The sequence below is a fragment of the Helicoverpa zea genome, chromosome 3 (assembly GCF_022581195.2).
Source record: "Helicoverpa zea isolate HzStark_Cry1AcR chromosome 3, ilHelZeax1.1, whole genome shotgun sequence".
Lineage (NCBI taxonomy): Eukaryota > Metazoa > Arthropoda > Insecta > Lepidoptera > Noctuidae > Helicoverpa > Helicoverpa zea.
In genome coordinates, this window is record NC_061454.1 from 4,699,333 (window position 1) to 4,715,256 (window position 15,924).

Consider the following 15,924-nt stretch of genomic DNA (forward strand, 5'->3'; position numbering starts at 1 on the left):
ACATACTAAGTACAAGTAGTCGACCGACAGTCGACCCGATATTCGGCAATTTTTGTTTTAAAGAAAATTTTGATTCCTGTTAAAGTTTTCGGTCGTTCTGATACCGGCTAAATATCGTTGTAATGTGCGTTTTACCATTCATCTTCATACTGATTTACGAGCGCAAACAACCTATCGGCTGACTAAAAGTTTGCCGTGTGCTCTAAATAAGACAACATGTCTTGCATGTACGAATCTACCGACTATATTAATCAAACACTTTATGGATGTAACCTTTAAGCAACTAGGTTTTTCTTTAAATGGAGATTGTTTTCGAAGGCTGCCTTATAAAATTGTAATAAAACGTTTCACGATACAATATGAGTATTGGTATTTCATGTAGCTGAGCAATTTAGTTTGATGCACTTTGCGTGTTTGCGTTTTAACATTAGTTTCGATTCATTAGGTAGCCTAAATGATCTGGATGCGTTACATAGTAAATGATTGATCGGCTTGTTTTAGGTATTCGAAATTTAAGTAGCATAACAAACTCTAGTTAAATGTTTACCTACTGTCAAACTGCTAGTAAGCATAAGCGCAATATTAGATTCAGAATCATAAAAAACTTTTGAATTAGACAAGATTTTAATTTTAATCAAAACATATAAGATATACCTGAGACTCGTTCCTTAGAAGTTTGTAAATCAATACATCTTGAAAAAGAAAATGTCGGTTGTGCCAAACATAAAAACATTGCAACTTAAATAAAAGCTTTTAAGTTCTGGAGTCTAAATCACAAGCTTAGGCCTCCTTACTCAAAAGCACAATTTACAAAAAAAATCCTGTAGCCAAGAATTTATTTTTCTAAAGTCAGGGTCAACCGAGTGCACACAGAGGTGGTAAGCGTTTAAATAATTCATAAACAGGTAGCGAAGCGTTCGTGTGCGCGTGCGCAGGTCGCCATTGTTCGCTGATGAGCGGTGTCAGAGGGACAAAGAGGTCATGGTGTGGAACAATGCTGAATGGTACCTAAATACTGTTGATGACTAAAACGGTTAGTTTACATTATTTTTGTTTTTTGTCCAATGTGATGGACGGCGAGGCTGCTGGTTGGGTTGCTAGCGTTATGTTGCTAGTTGACGTCATTTCAGCCGAAGGAACATAACACCTAAATAAGTATGAATAGAGAACATAGACTTTTGGTAGTTGTACTGATAGTAAATAAGGCAGAATTACGGAATATTTTATTTATTTTCCTTTTCCATTTCCCTTTTGATGGGTGTGCGTGCATTAATAGCGTTACCAGGCACTAATTCGTTGGCACCAGTGGATTAGCTAATAAGGATTTTTGGAAAAAAAATGAATAGGTAGGTACGCAGGTACATAAAATAATAATTTAATCATTGTATGCACCCATACAGTTGTAGCTAAAGTCAGCTTTTAATTTTAACATGACCATTAACAACGTATTTTATTTCCATTTTATAGCGACTTCAATTCGTCGACTGCTCATCAAACAATTAAACGGATGCTACCATGTGTATGCTATAATTTTATATTTAATTGTTACACTAAAACATTATGCACAAAAAGGTTTATAGCATAAAGTAAGACTCTTTGTTCATAGCAGAAAACTTAAACATGAATCACGATAAAAGGCGTATGCGTCTTAATTGTTTGCCCTTATAAGTGACAGGTATGTAGTTATTTTAATAATCATTGTAGCATACACAGAGTCCATAATAAGTAAACTATTAAGTGTCGCGAGGGTTTCTAGATCTACCTCGTTAAAACTTCACACGTCTCGGAATACTTTAACAAGTTCAACTGGCTTGATTTTAGACGACCAACATTTAATTTGTGTAGAAAATGGTGTCTAATACAAATTGTCACGAACTGAATCGTTTATTGGAAAAGAAGTTGCTATACGAGACACGAGTATTCTTATAAATTTTATTTTTAGACTCGGGAATTAGTCTGAAAGGTATTTATTGGCTGAAGAATTTGGTTCAGATATCAGTTTGGTTTGTTATTTTATACACTGTGTTGGGAACTAAAAATTGTAAGATTTCGTCTGTTACTTTATGAAGTGTTCTTCTTTCTTTGTTTTTCTTCGCTTCCATCGCTTACTTGGGATTTTCCATATTCCTTATACTTAATATTTAAGGAATGAATGCATTTTTATTATTGTCATGAGAAACTTCTGTTATTAAATTAGTATCTTGAGATTATTCAAAATATATACAGCAAAGGGTTTAAAAAAGTATTTCTTACTTTTTTTTCTTACTTAGTTGGGTATGTGCATTCGTTTTATACGCTAGAAATAAAACAGTGATAAGAAACTGATATCTTAATTAACATCATTTAACTTTAATGATATCAAAGCTTTTCCAAGTTTTACATACAATAATAGAGAGAGTCAATGGAAGATTTGAGCTGATAACGCTCACACGGAAACGCATTTCACGGCGTGAAGTCCCGCGTAATTGTACGCGTAAATGCATCGGCTTTTAAATATAAATAGCTAATGTTATACAAAACATTATGTTCTCGTACTATAATGCAGATGTTTGTGAACGATTTGAAAAATGTATATCGCCATAACAAGCGTTTAATGATGCCTATTTTGTGCAAGGTATTGTAATGTGTCGCAAGCATGCTGTTTGTCCACGTTTGTAAAATTGCTCGAACGAGAAAGGGTTGTATTTTTTGTAATACATAACTCAAAGCCTAATTAATCGACTTGTAATTTATGATGTATTTTTTTGTGTTATTTGATAGATCTTGTTTTTGTGGTAATAAACTTACAATGATGGATATCTTTAAAGGTATCCATGTCGACCAGTCCCGTTTTGGAAGCGTGGCGTACGCTTCCAAAACACAAATAAAAATGCATGTCATTATTTGTTTAAGATAACATTTCGATCGAAATACATCTGAAGGCAAAAAGTGAATAATAACAGCATACAATAAACCAATAATTACTATATCTTCGATGAATGGTGACCTAGTGAACTCGTTGATTTCCACCCCAAATAAAAAAGATGCGTAATTGATTGCATCGACGCGAGCTCATTTGACTGATTGTATAGAGCAATAAATTGCGTATTTAACGTATGGGAAGAACCCTCGTGAACCGTTGCCAATTTGGATGGCGCCCCCCAGAGCCGGGGTCGGCACCCCACCCCCAAACATGTTTATATTGCATTTAGATTCAGATAATTCAAAAAAATAATGCGTCCAATTTTATTGTCGTCTGATAAAACTTTAGAAGCAAAAAAGCATGTCTCCACGAAATGATTGTAAAGTGGAACACTGTTGCAAAATGCCGATCCGTTAAGGGCTATTCGCAGTTTTATCAGAGTGCAAATAACCCGCCCTGAGCAGATTAGATAAACTACAGAAAACGGCGCGACGTGGGAAGCGAGCCGAGAATTATGACGTAAACAGTCTTTTAATTACAAACGTTTGTGTGCAAATTACTCGCAAGCCATTAATCTCTTAAGAAAAATGTCTAACACCATTCTTCATAAATAAGTTTTTTTGCGTGAGGTCGTTCAATGTGACTCTGTGTCTCGTAAAACGTATTAGGATCGTTGTGTACGTTGACAATTTGGTTGGAATTTATGACAGTGCAAATGAATGCGCATAATTTGTCAAAACTGTCGGATTTGCAGGGAGCGCGTACTAGCGATTCCCGGATCGTTCGGTATCTATGCAGATCTAAATTTAGAGGGTAATCGCTTGTTTAATAATATATGCCGCTGGGAGCACTCAGTATAATCTATTTACATTCGGAGTGGACCGATCTATTCAGTCGATATTATATGAACGAGTATTTACTATTATCGTGAAGCTCGCCGTCAACACTCATTACAATTTGCTTGTTCAACGTCAGTTTGATTTTCCTCTTACTCAGCATGTTCCTTATCAGTAATTACTCTTTTATAATCCGCCTTCGGATTAATTCTCCATTAGCCTTTCACCGTTATAAACTTGGAGTAGTTATCTATCCAATCTTAATATCATTTGACTTGAAAAATGCTATAAATTTCAACTCGGCAGATATTTCAACAGACTCCGCAACAATACCACTCGCTAAAGAAATATTTTAATGGCATTAATTCTAGTTTCAATGATCCCATCGTTTGCATTAACGATGCCCATGAATAATAATTTATCTGTAGTAGTTAATTAGCAGCTACAAATAAGTAAGAAAGGCAGATAATAGCAAAGGTATGCCTGCCATGAGGTCACGGATATCGTCAGTCGTCGCCACAGTAACAGATGGCTCATTGTGTTAAAAGGTAGAGATAAGCCATGACTTCAAGCAAACGACTCGGCTCACCTACTTAAATAATACAAAATAAGAGAAACAATTGCACCCGCTTGTTCCAGAATATTACGAAACTAGCAAAAATGTCAACTATTAAAAATAATTAGGTTGAGTATTTTGTAAAATACTAGACATCGGGTATCAAATACGTAAAACAATTAGGTTTATACGATGATTCAGCTCGACGCGCGACTGCACGGCGTAAATACCAGCATTGTCTTCATCATTATAAAATTAATAACAACAATGACTCAGTGTACCGAATAAATCAAATTACATCGCCCACTATGCGATGAACAATGAAACAAAATAACGTTTAAAGTAACAATTAAATACAAGACAATGCCGCGGAAAGGAGCTCCGCGTAAAACGAAGAACTTCTTGGCTCCTCATCAATCAGCTATCACAAACCCCACCCGGCTTTGCTCGTTACACATAATTAATCACTGAATATAATTAAAATTCCCGATGACAAGGCGCGATCACCACAATATTCATCAGAGAGGAAAACCCTCAGAAAGAATATTGGCGAGTTCAAAGAGCCAATGAAAGGACATTTTTAACCCTTTGGGACCGTCGTCTTGAAGTGATTCAATTTTCAATTAATATTTGACGTGACTTGCAAATGAGCGGCTAATTCATTTATCTGTTGTGTTCTCGCCATCCTTAAATTATAGTTTTTAGATTGATAATCGTTTTGAAGTTCCAGTGAGGGTCTTCGGAGCTTTATAGCAATGAGGTTCAAGATAATGTTAGATTTGAGGCGCCTGGCTGGCGTCTGCCCTGGTGTAATTACCTAGTGACTCAGCATGGCTTTGTTCGCCCTGCATAGGATCCGCGAACAAACTTGTTTTAATTAATTTCGTGTCTCGAACAAGCCTTCAGCTGATTGTTATCTACTTAGTTGCTGTTAGCGCTCCGGACGCCCTGATAATGAAGCAACAAATTGTTCTAAACTAGTCTTATGATTTTGATATCAATGGATATGTGATGTTATGGGATATTCAAAGTTGCTGCATCTTTGCAGCTATCGATCGACTCTGTAGATTACATGAAGTATTAGATCTTTCAGAAACCATCAAGTGAAAAGTCTACATGAGCACGAATAATGTAAAATATTGCAATAACTAAGGATCATTTTCTTCTTAATCTAAAAGTTACTCAATAATATTATTACCATGAATCACTTTGGGCAATGACCTTTTTGCATGACCAATAATTGAATTGATATCATATTGTAACAGGTTTCAATATTATTGTTCGCCAAAGTTTCGTTATGTTACATTTATCGATGATCCTTTTCAAAAAGCTCTTTGGCTACACTCATTATAATCTTATTATTGTGTTGTATGTAGATGTGAGCCAGATATCGACACGTAACTGCCGTTATATCTCCTCGTTGGTCGTGTTTGGCGCGCCAGTTTCCATGGCAACCAGTGAAATATGGGCCCGTCTTTACTAAGCTTATTGCCATTATTATTAGCTAAGGATCGCTATTAATTTTCAGTCCCATTCTTCTATTGGTGCATTTATTTTATAGTGTATTCCACTATATTGCAGCAATTGATACAATTTGTCGATGTGTTTCGAGTTTCCTTATCAAGTTATCATGTAACAACTTTCCTGTTAAGACTTATTGAGTAACATGACTAATAAAAAATCTTGATCGGTATAAAACAAACCTGTTCGGTGTTTTGCCATTTATTTATTTTATATTAGACGTATACAACAAACGTGTGACAAAAGAAAACGAAGAGAAAATTGAGATCTTACATAAAAATGTTTCCATATTCAGGGTCGGAAAATATTTTACAACAGTCAATTCATCATAACTCATCGCGATTAGACCACATGAGTTTTAACAACAGGCCATACAATGGAGTGCCTTCAAAACAATAATTAGTACCAATTACGACACGAAATATCCTCAACAATCAAATGGGATGACTGGCACAAGTTGAGTGGCCGCACGCAGAGAGAAATTAAGGAGATCATCTGTCTCTCTTCGGTAAAGGCACAATAACAGCTGTCCCTTGCCCTCATTCACAATTCAATTTAAGCTCTCAATCATCGACATCGAAAACTACCATTAAGATAGCGAGAAGTGCACTTATTTTGATTGAATAAGACTAGTATTGTTTGAAAGGAATTTCTTCAGAGGAATTACTCCTCTTTTCCTCATTGCTATCTGTAGCTTCTATAACGACTAAATCCCAAATCAAAAATTCTTGGGGATATTACAGATGGCCTGACATTTTTAGCTTGACAATCAGAAGTACTTTTGTGTAGATAATATCTACGCCCAGTTTCTTCTCTAAAATGTCTGAGCTATATTTTTTTTATTCAAAGAATGCTCGTCTCGTTATTATGATAGAGGTTTTAAACGCTTGTTCCTAAATTCTTCAAACATCATTATTTCATGGCCGAGACCCTCTTACCTACAAAACAAATAAACTTCGGTTGACTTTGTTTATTTTTCTATGGGAGTTGAATTGCTTCTTCCTGGAACGGGGGTAATATTGGTAATCGCTTTGTAAATATCACTTGAAGATTTTCTAATAATGATCTAAGTAGTCCATACTTAGGGACACGCAAAATATGGTAGATATGTAAGATGTAGTTAAACAAAATTATGAGGAGCCAAAAAAGAATAAGACGATGAAAAACTTTGCAAAGTTAATAGTTGCTTGTTTAAAATGGTTTACAAACGAAAAAAAGCTAATTGTACATTGTATTAAAAATATGCACAACAACCTACGTGAGAGGTTCGTTTCCGCCAAACGGATAAGTAGGTAGCTATAACCTGTAATCGAAACCGGTTTAGTCAATGTGGACTTACGGACTGGGGAGAGGGCATGCGCGATATCATAGCAGGTGTTCCACTGTGAGCCTACTGCCTCAATGAGAATTCCAATTCGAGCCTTAAATAGTTTGTCTGAGATTTACTTCGCGGTCTAGCTATAACTCAAGATAAATGTTGCCACACAGCTGGCCCTTGATATAGCGTATACGTGCGATCTCAGTTTGATAAACGATGATAAAAAGACTTGCGAACCCCATGAAGTTGTCGAGCAGGCAATCATTCCACCATCAGAGCCGGCCAAAGACATTCGAGAATGAGTTTAGGGCGGCGTGTCTGTAACGCGTGTTTAATAATTTAAGGTCTGATGGCGCGCCGTCCCTTACCGGCCTGTTCGCTGAATAATGGATGCAACAATAATATGACTTCGACTACGCCATCTCAATTTATTCAATACCGAATACCATATTGCTTTGACGATACATCCAACAATTTAAACCCTGAATATTTAGAACTCCGAGTGATGTAAAACTTATTTTAAATATTGATGTCATTGATACTTAGTAATCCTCTTATTTCAACAATCAACTCTCATTTGTGGCGTTAGAATATCCTCCTCCGAATAAAAGGCTTTTATAAGAGAAACATGGGAACGTACACCTGTCGCTCCCCGCATTTTAGAATGGCGTCTGGCTAGAGTATTAAATATATTAGTATTCATTCCAAATGTATCACAGACGAAATGGCAGTTCCAGAATATTTCGCACAAATTATATTATTTGAAATATCCCATTATTGTTTAAGAAAATAGAACTCTGGGAATTTATGTAGCCCTGGCATGCTATATGCAAGCTTTATTTGCATAGTAAGCGAGTTGTTTAGTTGCTCTTTAAATGTAAGGAACTAATGTGTAGGTAGAGAGTTAGCCAAGCGGAACTGGTTATGTTCTGCTCGGTAATGTTTCACTAAGTAAAATTAACATTAGCTCTTCTGGGGTTTTAGCGTTTTCAAAGTTTTGATTGAAAGAAACACAGTTCTTATTTGGGTTGTTGCAGTGAAGCTCCAATTTTCCCTGCTATCTTAGAAGGTCGGGGAAGTTAGGTGGATTCAATAAAAGTTTATGATTATACTCGGTGATGTTTCTTTTTCTTTAATCAAAATCCATTTGTGTACATCGTGTTTTCATGAGGGTGCAGCAGAATGCGTTTAATTCGTTAATAAATCAGGGTGCGGGGTGGTGCGGGTTCATTAGGCTGATCGCCCGGGGCCTTCCGGGGTGTCCGGCCCACTCCATGCACCATCCTTCTGTTGCTTGATGCATTTAATTTTGCGAGGGCATTCGATGATGGATGCGTCGCTAATTCCATTTGTCCATCAGCGGGCTTGTCGTTTACAAACCATCGATGCACGAAACATCAATTTGCTTTTGTTTCATAAATTCACTTAATTCATTTCGTCTATAACTATGTTGTGGCTCCACAATTTGATTTTAGCTAATTAAAGAATCAGCTTCTTAATCTGCTTTAATATCCAAATGAGAATCTTAGTTAAAATAAGTAATTAATTGGCTCTCATAACTTGGGCTTATCGCTAGCATAAATTAAGGTAGATTCGCGCGGCGCCTCGTCCACGCACGTAGTGAAACTTTTAATTGCATTGAGCTCTATCACTGTCGTCAACTGGGAGTTATGAACACCCACAGAGATTGTACTCTTCTCCGTGCTCCTAACAAATACATACATACCATGTAGCGTGGAGGACCAATTAAATGCATTATCAGGTATTAGTGGCGCGACATTATTTGCTGCTTTTATTATCATTAAAAATCGTAATTTAATATAATGAAAAGCTAAATCTATTACAACTTTGAAATTAAATCCTCGGGAATTATTTAGGATGTCGAGAGCCAAGCACGAAATGAATAATGGATTAATTAGAATTTTTAAATTAAAATTGTCACCGTGTATCCGTTCTGTGGCCAGCACAAACATAATACAATAGAGGCCAGGGCCGGACGAGAGGACTCATTAATTTAGATGATTGTACAATTATCTAAATATAAGCGGAGCGAGACGCCCACGCGGGGCAGGGGGTACTCCAACCCGAAAATGAGGGAGGGGAGCGGGCACTCGTTTTTAATTAAACCGGCGATGAAATGAAGTGGTCCGTATAATATTGCTTAGACATGTTTTAAATTAATTTTAACCCGTCTTATTACGAATGATTTGATGAAATAATTTCTACGTTCCTGGTCTATCCGACACTTTTGATAGTCATAATTGCAATCAACATTTCTTTGAAGACCATGTCAATTCCAATAGTTAGACATCATACATTTAGTTTAGTTCGTGGCTGAATGTAGATAGTAAGTCCGGAGGAGGCAGGAGCGAATAGGCCTAAGTCCTCAATAACAATGTTGGGGCCGGGGCGGGCCGCGGTGACGAGGCGCCTCGTACGCAAGGGTTGTGCGCCTCTCCTCTATTTGTTTTTCGTTAAAGCTTTAATTAAAAGTAGGTTTATTTTAAAGAAAATTGATGTTCAAAGTAAATAAATCCTTGATGGTTTAATTATCTCTTAGTAATTGAGTTTCACCTGACGGTAAAATAATTAGTGTTGTGCTCACGAGATGCTTATTAATTAATGATTTTGGAGATACTGTTGTACGGGGTATCTATTATGATGTCTTCTTTGCTGATAAAAGTTTTAATTAATTCATTAATTCGGACACGTTTTTTGTTTTACTTACATTATAATTTTAAATACCAGCTTGTATAAGTTCAGTAACCGATTTATCTAGTGCAATCGCCTCAAAATTAATTGCACTGTCTATAAATTTGGAAAAAACACACATAAAAACTTTTAACTAGGTATGTACCTAGTTAAAAAACACACCTGTATGTCCTGTGTGTTCTGATGTACCACTACATTCATAGACAAAAATAGTTTCTTCAAAACCTCTTGTTGCATAAGTTTCTTACTTTCAATAGTTGCATGTTATTTAAGTAGTCATGTCAATAATTGCACATCACTTCGGGTTTGAAGCAATTAGCCGGAGTCGCACGTGGCGCTCAGAAGTTAGCAAGCCGGCGCGCACTGCAGCCGGCACTGCCCCGCCACCTCTCCGATACTTCCTACATCCAGCACCTCAGCTATTGTTATAATGTCTACAACGTGTCATAGTTCAATAGTTGCATGTTATTTAAGTAGTCATGTCAATAATTGCACATCACTTCGGGTTTGAAGCAATTAGCCGGAGTCGCACGTGGCGCTCAGAAGTTAGCAAGCCGGCGCGCACTGCAGCCGGCACTGCCCCGCCACCTCTCCGATACTTCCTACATCCAGCACCTCAGCTATTGTTATAATGTCTACAACGTGTCATAGTTTATTAGCTGATGCAGTCTGTTTACAAACATGCTGCATTGCAGTTCCACGCTAAAGACGTTCGATCGTTACAGCCAAACCACTAAGTTCTTCCCAATAGTTACCTAAAGGCTTTGTCCTCTGGGGTCTGTATGCCGCGCGTCCAGGCTTGGTGCCTCGAAGGGACCCGCCGGTCTCCGGACCGGCGCGATGCACCAAACAAAAAAACTTAACAATAACAAAAAAACACAATAAACGTATGAACTCAAGAAACTACACCGTCGAGCGCAGTCTCTTAACCTTTAAGTTCGACAGGATAAAAGACTGGTCACATAAAAACTTCCTTGTAAAACTTTAAAACAAAACTGTGCAGAGAACTTCGAAAAAAGTAGATATGTTTGTGGGGATCGACGACACTTCCCCGTCCGGCGTTTCGGTCGCGACTGAGCCACGCGGTCGTGAGAGGGGCGCGGGGGCCGGCCGGGCGCCGGCCCCGCACCTCCGCGGTATTATTTGATTAATTCGCCTCCCCCTTCTATACTCGGTGAGTCGTTACGAGGACGGCGACGTTAAGTTTTTAAATTTCAGTGAGAGGACCGCAACCTTCACCTACTCCTTAATACTTTAATTGAATTAATTAAGATCGACGGGCGCCAACAAAGATTAGACGTTAATAAGTAAACGCTGAAGGACCCGTCCCGTTCATGGTTAATTACAGCGGCTGCGGCTGCGGTACGCTCGCAGGAAAAAATCCCAGCTTGAAATAATGAGTATTACCTACCGAGCAACGTAAGACCCGCTAATTGGTGCATTTACATACAGAAGTAAAACAAAGTCACTAGTGAGTTATTTGACGATGTCAGATGTTCTCAAACGACTGACGGCTGTACACGAAAACGTTGCTATCGATTGAGTCTGTCCTGTCGGCCAGCCCGCAGCACCGACGACACTTTATGCATTTTGGTGAATATTAATCAATGGACCGAATCCTTTTTTCGTGCTTACAGCCCGTAGGAATACTAATCACAGGTACTGGAGTCCCATTGATTGACTCATTCAACATGATCGAGTTTATTAACTTCTCGTGTTTCTGTTCCTTTATTTTAAGAATGAAAGCGTCTAATGTCACAACGATCAGTTTACCAATTAAGCCAACTAGAGTCGATTAGACGTTGACTATTGAACCCAATCCGTTAAGTTCATTTGTTGTTCCCACGGGCCGAAGCTGCGAAACTGAGGCACGGGGAATTACTGATGCGATTCCTTCGTTCCAAGTGTTACTCGAGTCGTTTAGTTTGGAAACTTTTAGAGGAGATTAGGAGAAATTATAGTCGATTTTTGACTTGCACATACTGGTTTTTTTTTTAGTTTTATATAATGAGCTTTAAAAGCTTTAGATAAACTTTTAAGCCTATTCATTAGAAAAACGAATAAATCATCAATATAGTTCCATGTATTAACTAGCGAAATTCTTAGAACGTTTTAAATTAAGTTTGTCGATTTTCGTTTATTTCTGTGAACATAAAAAAGTGAATCGAATCGAAAAATAACCTGAGACATCCCCCACAGGAAACTCATTACACATTTCGTGTCGGGTTACAAGAAAGAGGCCGGTCTCGATTTCTGGTTAATTCAATAATTTTACGGATGGAGCATTATCGGGCTAATTCGGTTTAGTTCGGTTTAGCCCGATCGATCAACCGATGCGCGGGCGCAGGTGGGCGCTTCACAAAGTACGCGCGCACCACCATCCCGTATTATGAAACTTTGGTATATTTTAATCTCAGGATTTAGGTTTTTATTAATTTTTAAGTTTTTATTGGGTCTTTAAATTAACTATGTACCAAATAAAAACTTACAGTTATTGGATTCCAGTCTTCGATAATAATCTTAACTGTGCAACTTGGAATTTGCTCATTTATTATTTCCTTCATTTTTATGGGCTTTCTGCGGTCACAGGTGACAGCTGTCGGTGCACTAATACCATCAGCTACAACAAACAGATCACAAAATATCTACTCACTGTTTTAGTTAAACTGACATATTTTTTGTATATTTTAACTTTTTATAATTAGGGTAACCGACAATAAAAGTAAAATAAATCAATTTTATTCTTTGAAGGTCCTAAGTTCTCGTGGTACGAGGAAATCTTTTACAAGACTGCTCCGCTTTGAAATTAATCTTTGTTTAAAGTTAATGGGCCTTATTAATCATGGGCATTATGTCTAGATGAATATAATGTGGTAATCGGTGACTCACTTCAAAGATATCGAGGCTTTTATTACGAAAACAAATGCACCGTTACACAACCTGTCCGTTGCTCTATTACATTTAATAGATCCGAAACACAATACAAATTACACTCTAAGACCCTGCATTAAAGCTCACAATGAACTTAGAATTATTCATTCAAAGATACCGGGGCAGGTGAATGTGTTACCAATATTATATTTCTTAATTAATAGAGGTGAGAACACTCAGATCCACGGGAATTTAATATAATGGGCTTTATTCCCAACTAATTTAATTGTAATGCCATTAAAGTGTGGTTTTAATTTTATGGCTCTTTCTAATGTGATTGTGTTTATAATAACTTTGTACATTGTATCGGCAGCTGCTTCAATTAGAGAGGTTATGTAAATATATTTTGTGAAAGTTGTATTAACGAGTACGCTTTGTGATTGTGGGTGTACTTTAGAGAGTCTTCTTAATCCTGTAAGTGTTCTTATTAAAAGGATGATACTCATGTAACATTCTCTGCATCAGTATTATAGCGCAGACAGTAATGGGTAGCATTCCCCTTCTGTCTGCCAAAATGTGAGGCGCCGAGCGACGCGGGGACGTCTCATCCTCATCCAATCAGGATAATGTGTGATACCCGTCAATCGTGTAAGTGGCTTCAAATTGTACTCCACAAGGTAAAGTTTGCTGTTATCGAGTGCACTTTTGTGATTAGCTCGTGGTTTTCTATACATGTGACTTATTTGAAGCAGGGAGAATAGTCTGGATTCAACCAAGCAATAAAAACGTACAAGGCGGCTAAATGCAGACATCTTATTTCAAGATTAGTTTAACATATTCACGTCTCTAAAACGGGTAACAACGAGACAAGGGTACAATTAAGGCGGTGGCACACTGCACCGTTGCAGCGGAGGGCGGGTGTTGCGCGTCGGTCACAATGCGCCAAATGACGGTCGCCCGGTCGGTACGCAAATGAAGAATATTGTCGGACGGCGTGAATGCTCCTTAATGACGCGTCGGGCACAGGCCCCGTGTGCCGTCCTCACCCACACGACATTTGCGCGATTGTCGACTGTTAATTATTGGATCATTGTCGAGGTAACTCCACATGGGGAGTGTCTTTTGAGTCGGCTTGTATGCCGTATGCGTTGAAGTCAAGTTTTAGTGTGATGGTAGTTGGAACAGTGGTGCGAAGTGCAAATGCATGAAGAGGGCAATCATGTCTTGTTCAGTTGCAAATAAACAAAGTGTATGTATGTGTATACTATGTGTACACTTTTGTACACAAAGTACCATACGGTGACAAAACAATGGCATTTAAATTAAGTGATAATACGAAGAAAAAACAAAAGGAAATGATGAAGCATCATTCCATTAGTCATTTCCAATTTGTTTTTTAACAAAATTCTTGCAATACTATGCCCAAGTACAGCCGCAACTATAAATATTCATCAACAGCCAGTACTCTGTAGGTAGTGGAATTCGGTGAGTATTTGTACTTGCGTGCGCGTACGCACGTTCGGGTGCCAAAGCAACAGTTACACAAACTGAGTGGAGTGGTGTGCCGACACTCCAGCTAGTACTGTCAACAATGTACCAACATGTGATTTGTGTCCGTACATAAGTCAACAACTATCACCATTCCTTGAAAGAAAATGTGAAATATTTGGAATCACTGACCAAGGTGACGTCATCGGAGAGATAACTGATGTCCAAGATTTTACCGACTGATTTAAAATCCGAAGAGAAAAGCACTGGATAAACAAGCAAGACTTCAAATATCTTGCCCTAAAAACTCTAATAAGTGATAATCACAAAACATTAGAGCAGTCTTCCTAACATCTTCACTTATTACAGTTACAAAAGTACTAATAACTCCATAAATAAGATCGTGAAATGCTTCTCTTAAATATCATACTCGTGCCAAAGCTAAGACAGTTGGATGTACCAGTACTAGTTCGGTAAGACAAACCGCGGTTGCAATTTACATTATGAGGGCACTAAATGTCGAACACTGACGTTCCCCAGCACGCCGCGGGACGCGAGTTTATGAAACTACTTTTAGTGCCCACAAAACTAGCAGAATTTGTTACAAGTAATTAAACTGACAGTGATTAGCCCGTTTTAGGAACTCACCACTTTCCCACTTCAATGATTGATGGCCATGAAAGTTTACATAAAAATAAGGACAAGAGGAATACGGTCCAAAATGAAAATGTGTGATTTATAGCAAACTGTGGTTTCATGTATAAATCCAAGAAAAGTTCGGAATACAGCTTTCGTAAATCTGCGTTCAAGCTGGATAACTGCCAAATTCCTACAAAGCACGCGTTGCGGTTGTAACGTTGCTTTCTATTGTAATATTATAATATCTTAATCACATGTTAAACATATGATTAGTGAAGAATGCAAATCATTTGAGAAAGGAATATAATTGCATTTCACTAGTTTATGTATTGGGGAGTTTAAAGTTAAAGCGAAGAAAGTTGGCGCGACTGGCAGGTGCGGAGATTTACGGTGCGCAGTTGACCTCTGCCAAGCAAATTGCCTTCACAAAAGAAGCGTTGACGGGGACGCACAAAACGGTTGACCCTAACCTTGGCAATCAGACGAGGGATCCAGCTATGTGAAAAAGATCTTAATTGACTGCTATTTGAATGTTTTGTGCCCTTAATTATTTCGATATAAAGGGTTGCGACAAAATTAATTAAAACGTTTCCTTTTTAAAATTCTAAACGTAAACACGAATGCGAAATGCCCATAACAGCGGAAGTCATCAGCGATTATTTTGAAACTGGAGAACTTAGTTTACACATACTGATGTGATGCAGATAAACAGATTAGCGATTATTTCTTGAAACAGACACAAATATTTGCTTATCAAGTGGCATGTGTTGCTTATTCTCAGAACATCACACTACCTCGATTTGGGGACTGAGAGATCAAGGACGAGCAGACTCGTGGCGTCATCGAACGAGAGCGCATTACGTTCGATTGTAGGGCCAGGCGCGGCCTAATTGCCAGCATTGTGTCGGCATGCAGATGTGAATGGGCTTTGATTTGGGCCCGGGGGCGCGGGGGCTGGGGCCAGGGGACAAATCGCTCGTTACGGCTGCAGGTAAACTTTCATTGAGCGTCGGAAGGCGTCGGACGTGAGAGGCGGCCGACAAAATGCCCTCGTTATTCGCCGCCGAATCACTCGCTCATT

At 38.2% G+C, this 15,924-nt stretch overlaps 1 protein-coding gene across 2 annotated transcripts in view; it reads right to left on the bottom strand.

Moving 5' to 3' along the window:
* LOC124646096 (LIM domain transcription factor LMO4) overlaps window positions 1–10,934 on the bottom strand; it is an 83,185-nt gene extending 72,251 nt beyond the window's left edge. For both annotated transcript variants that reach the window (XM_047186142.1, XM_047186141.1), the window contains exon 1: window positions 10,601–10,934. The gene's annotated coding sequence lies outside the window, so the exon portion shown is untranslated. The remainder of the gene's footprint in view (window positions 1–10,600) is intronic.
* Between the last annotated feature and the right edge of the window lie 4,990 nt (window positions 10,935–15,924).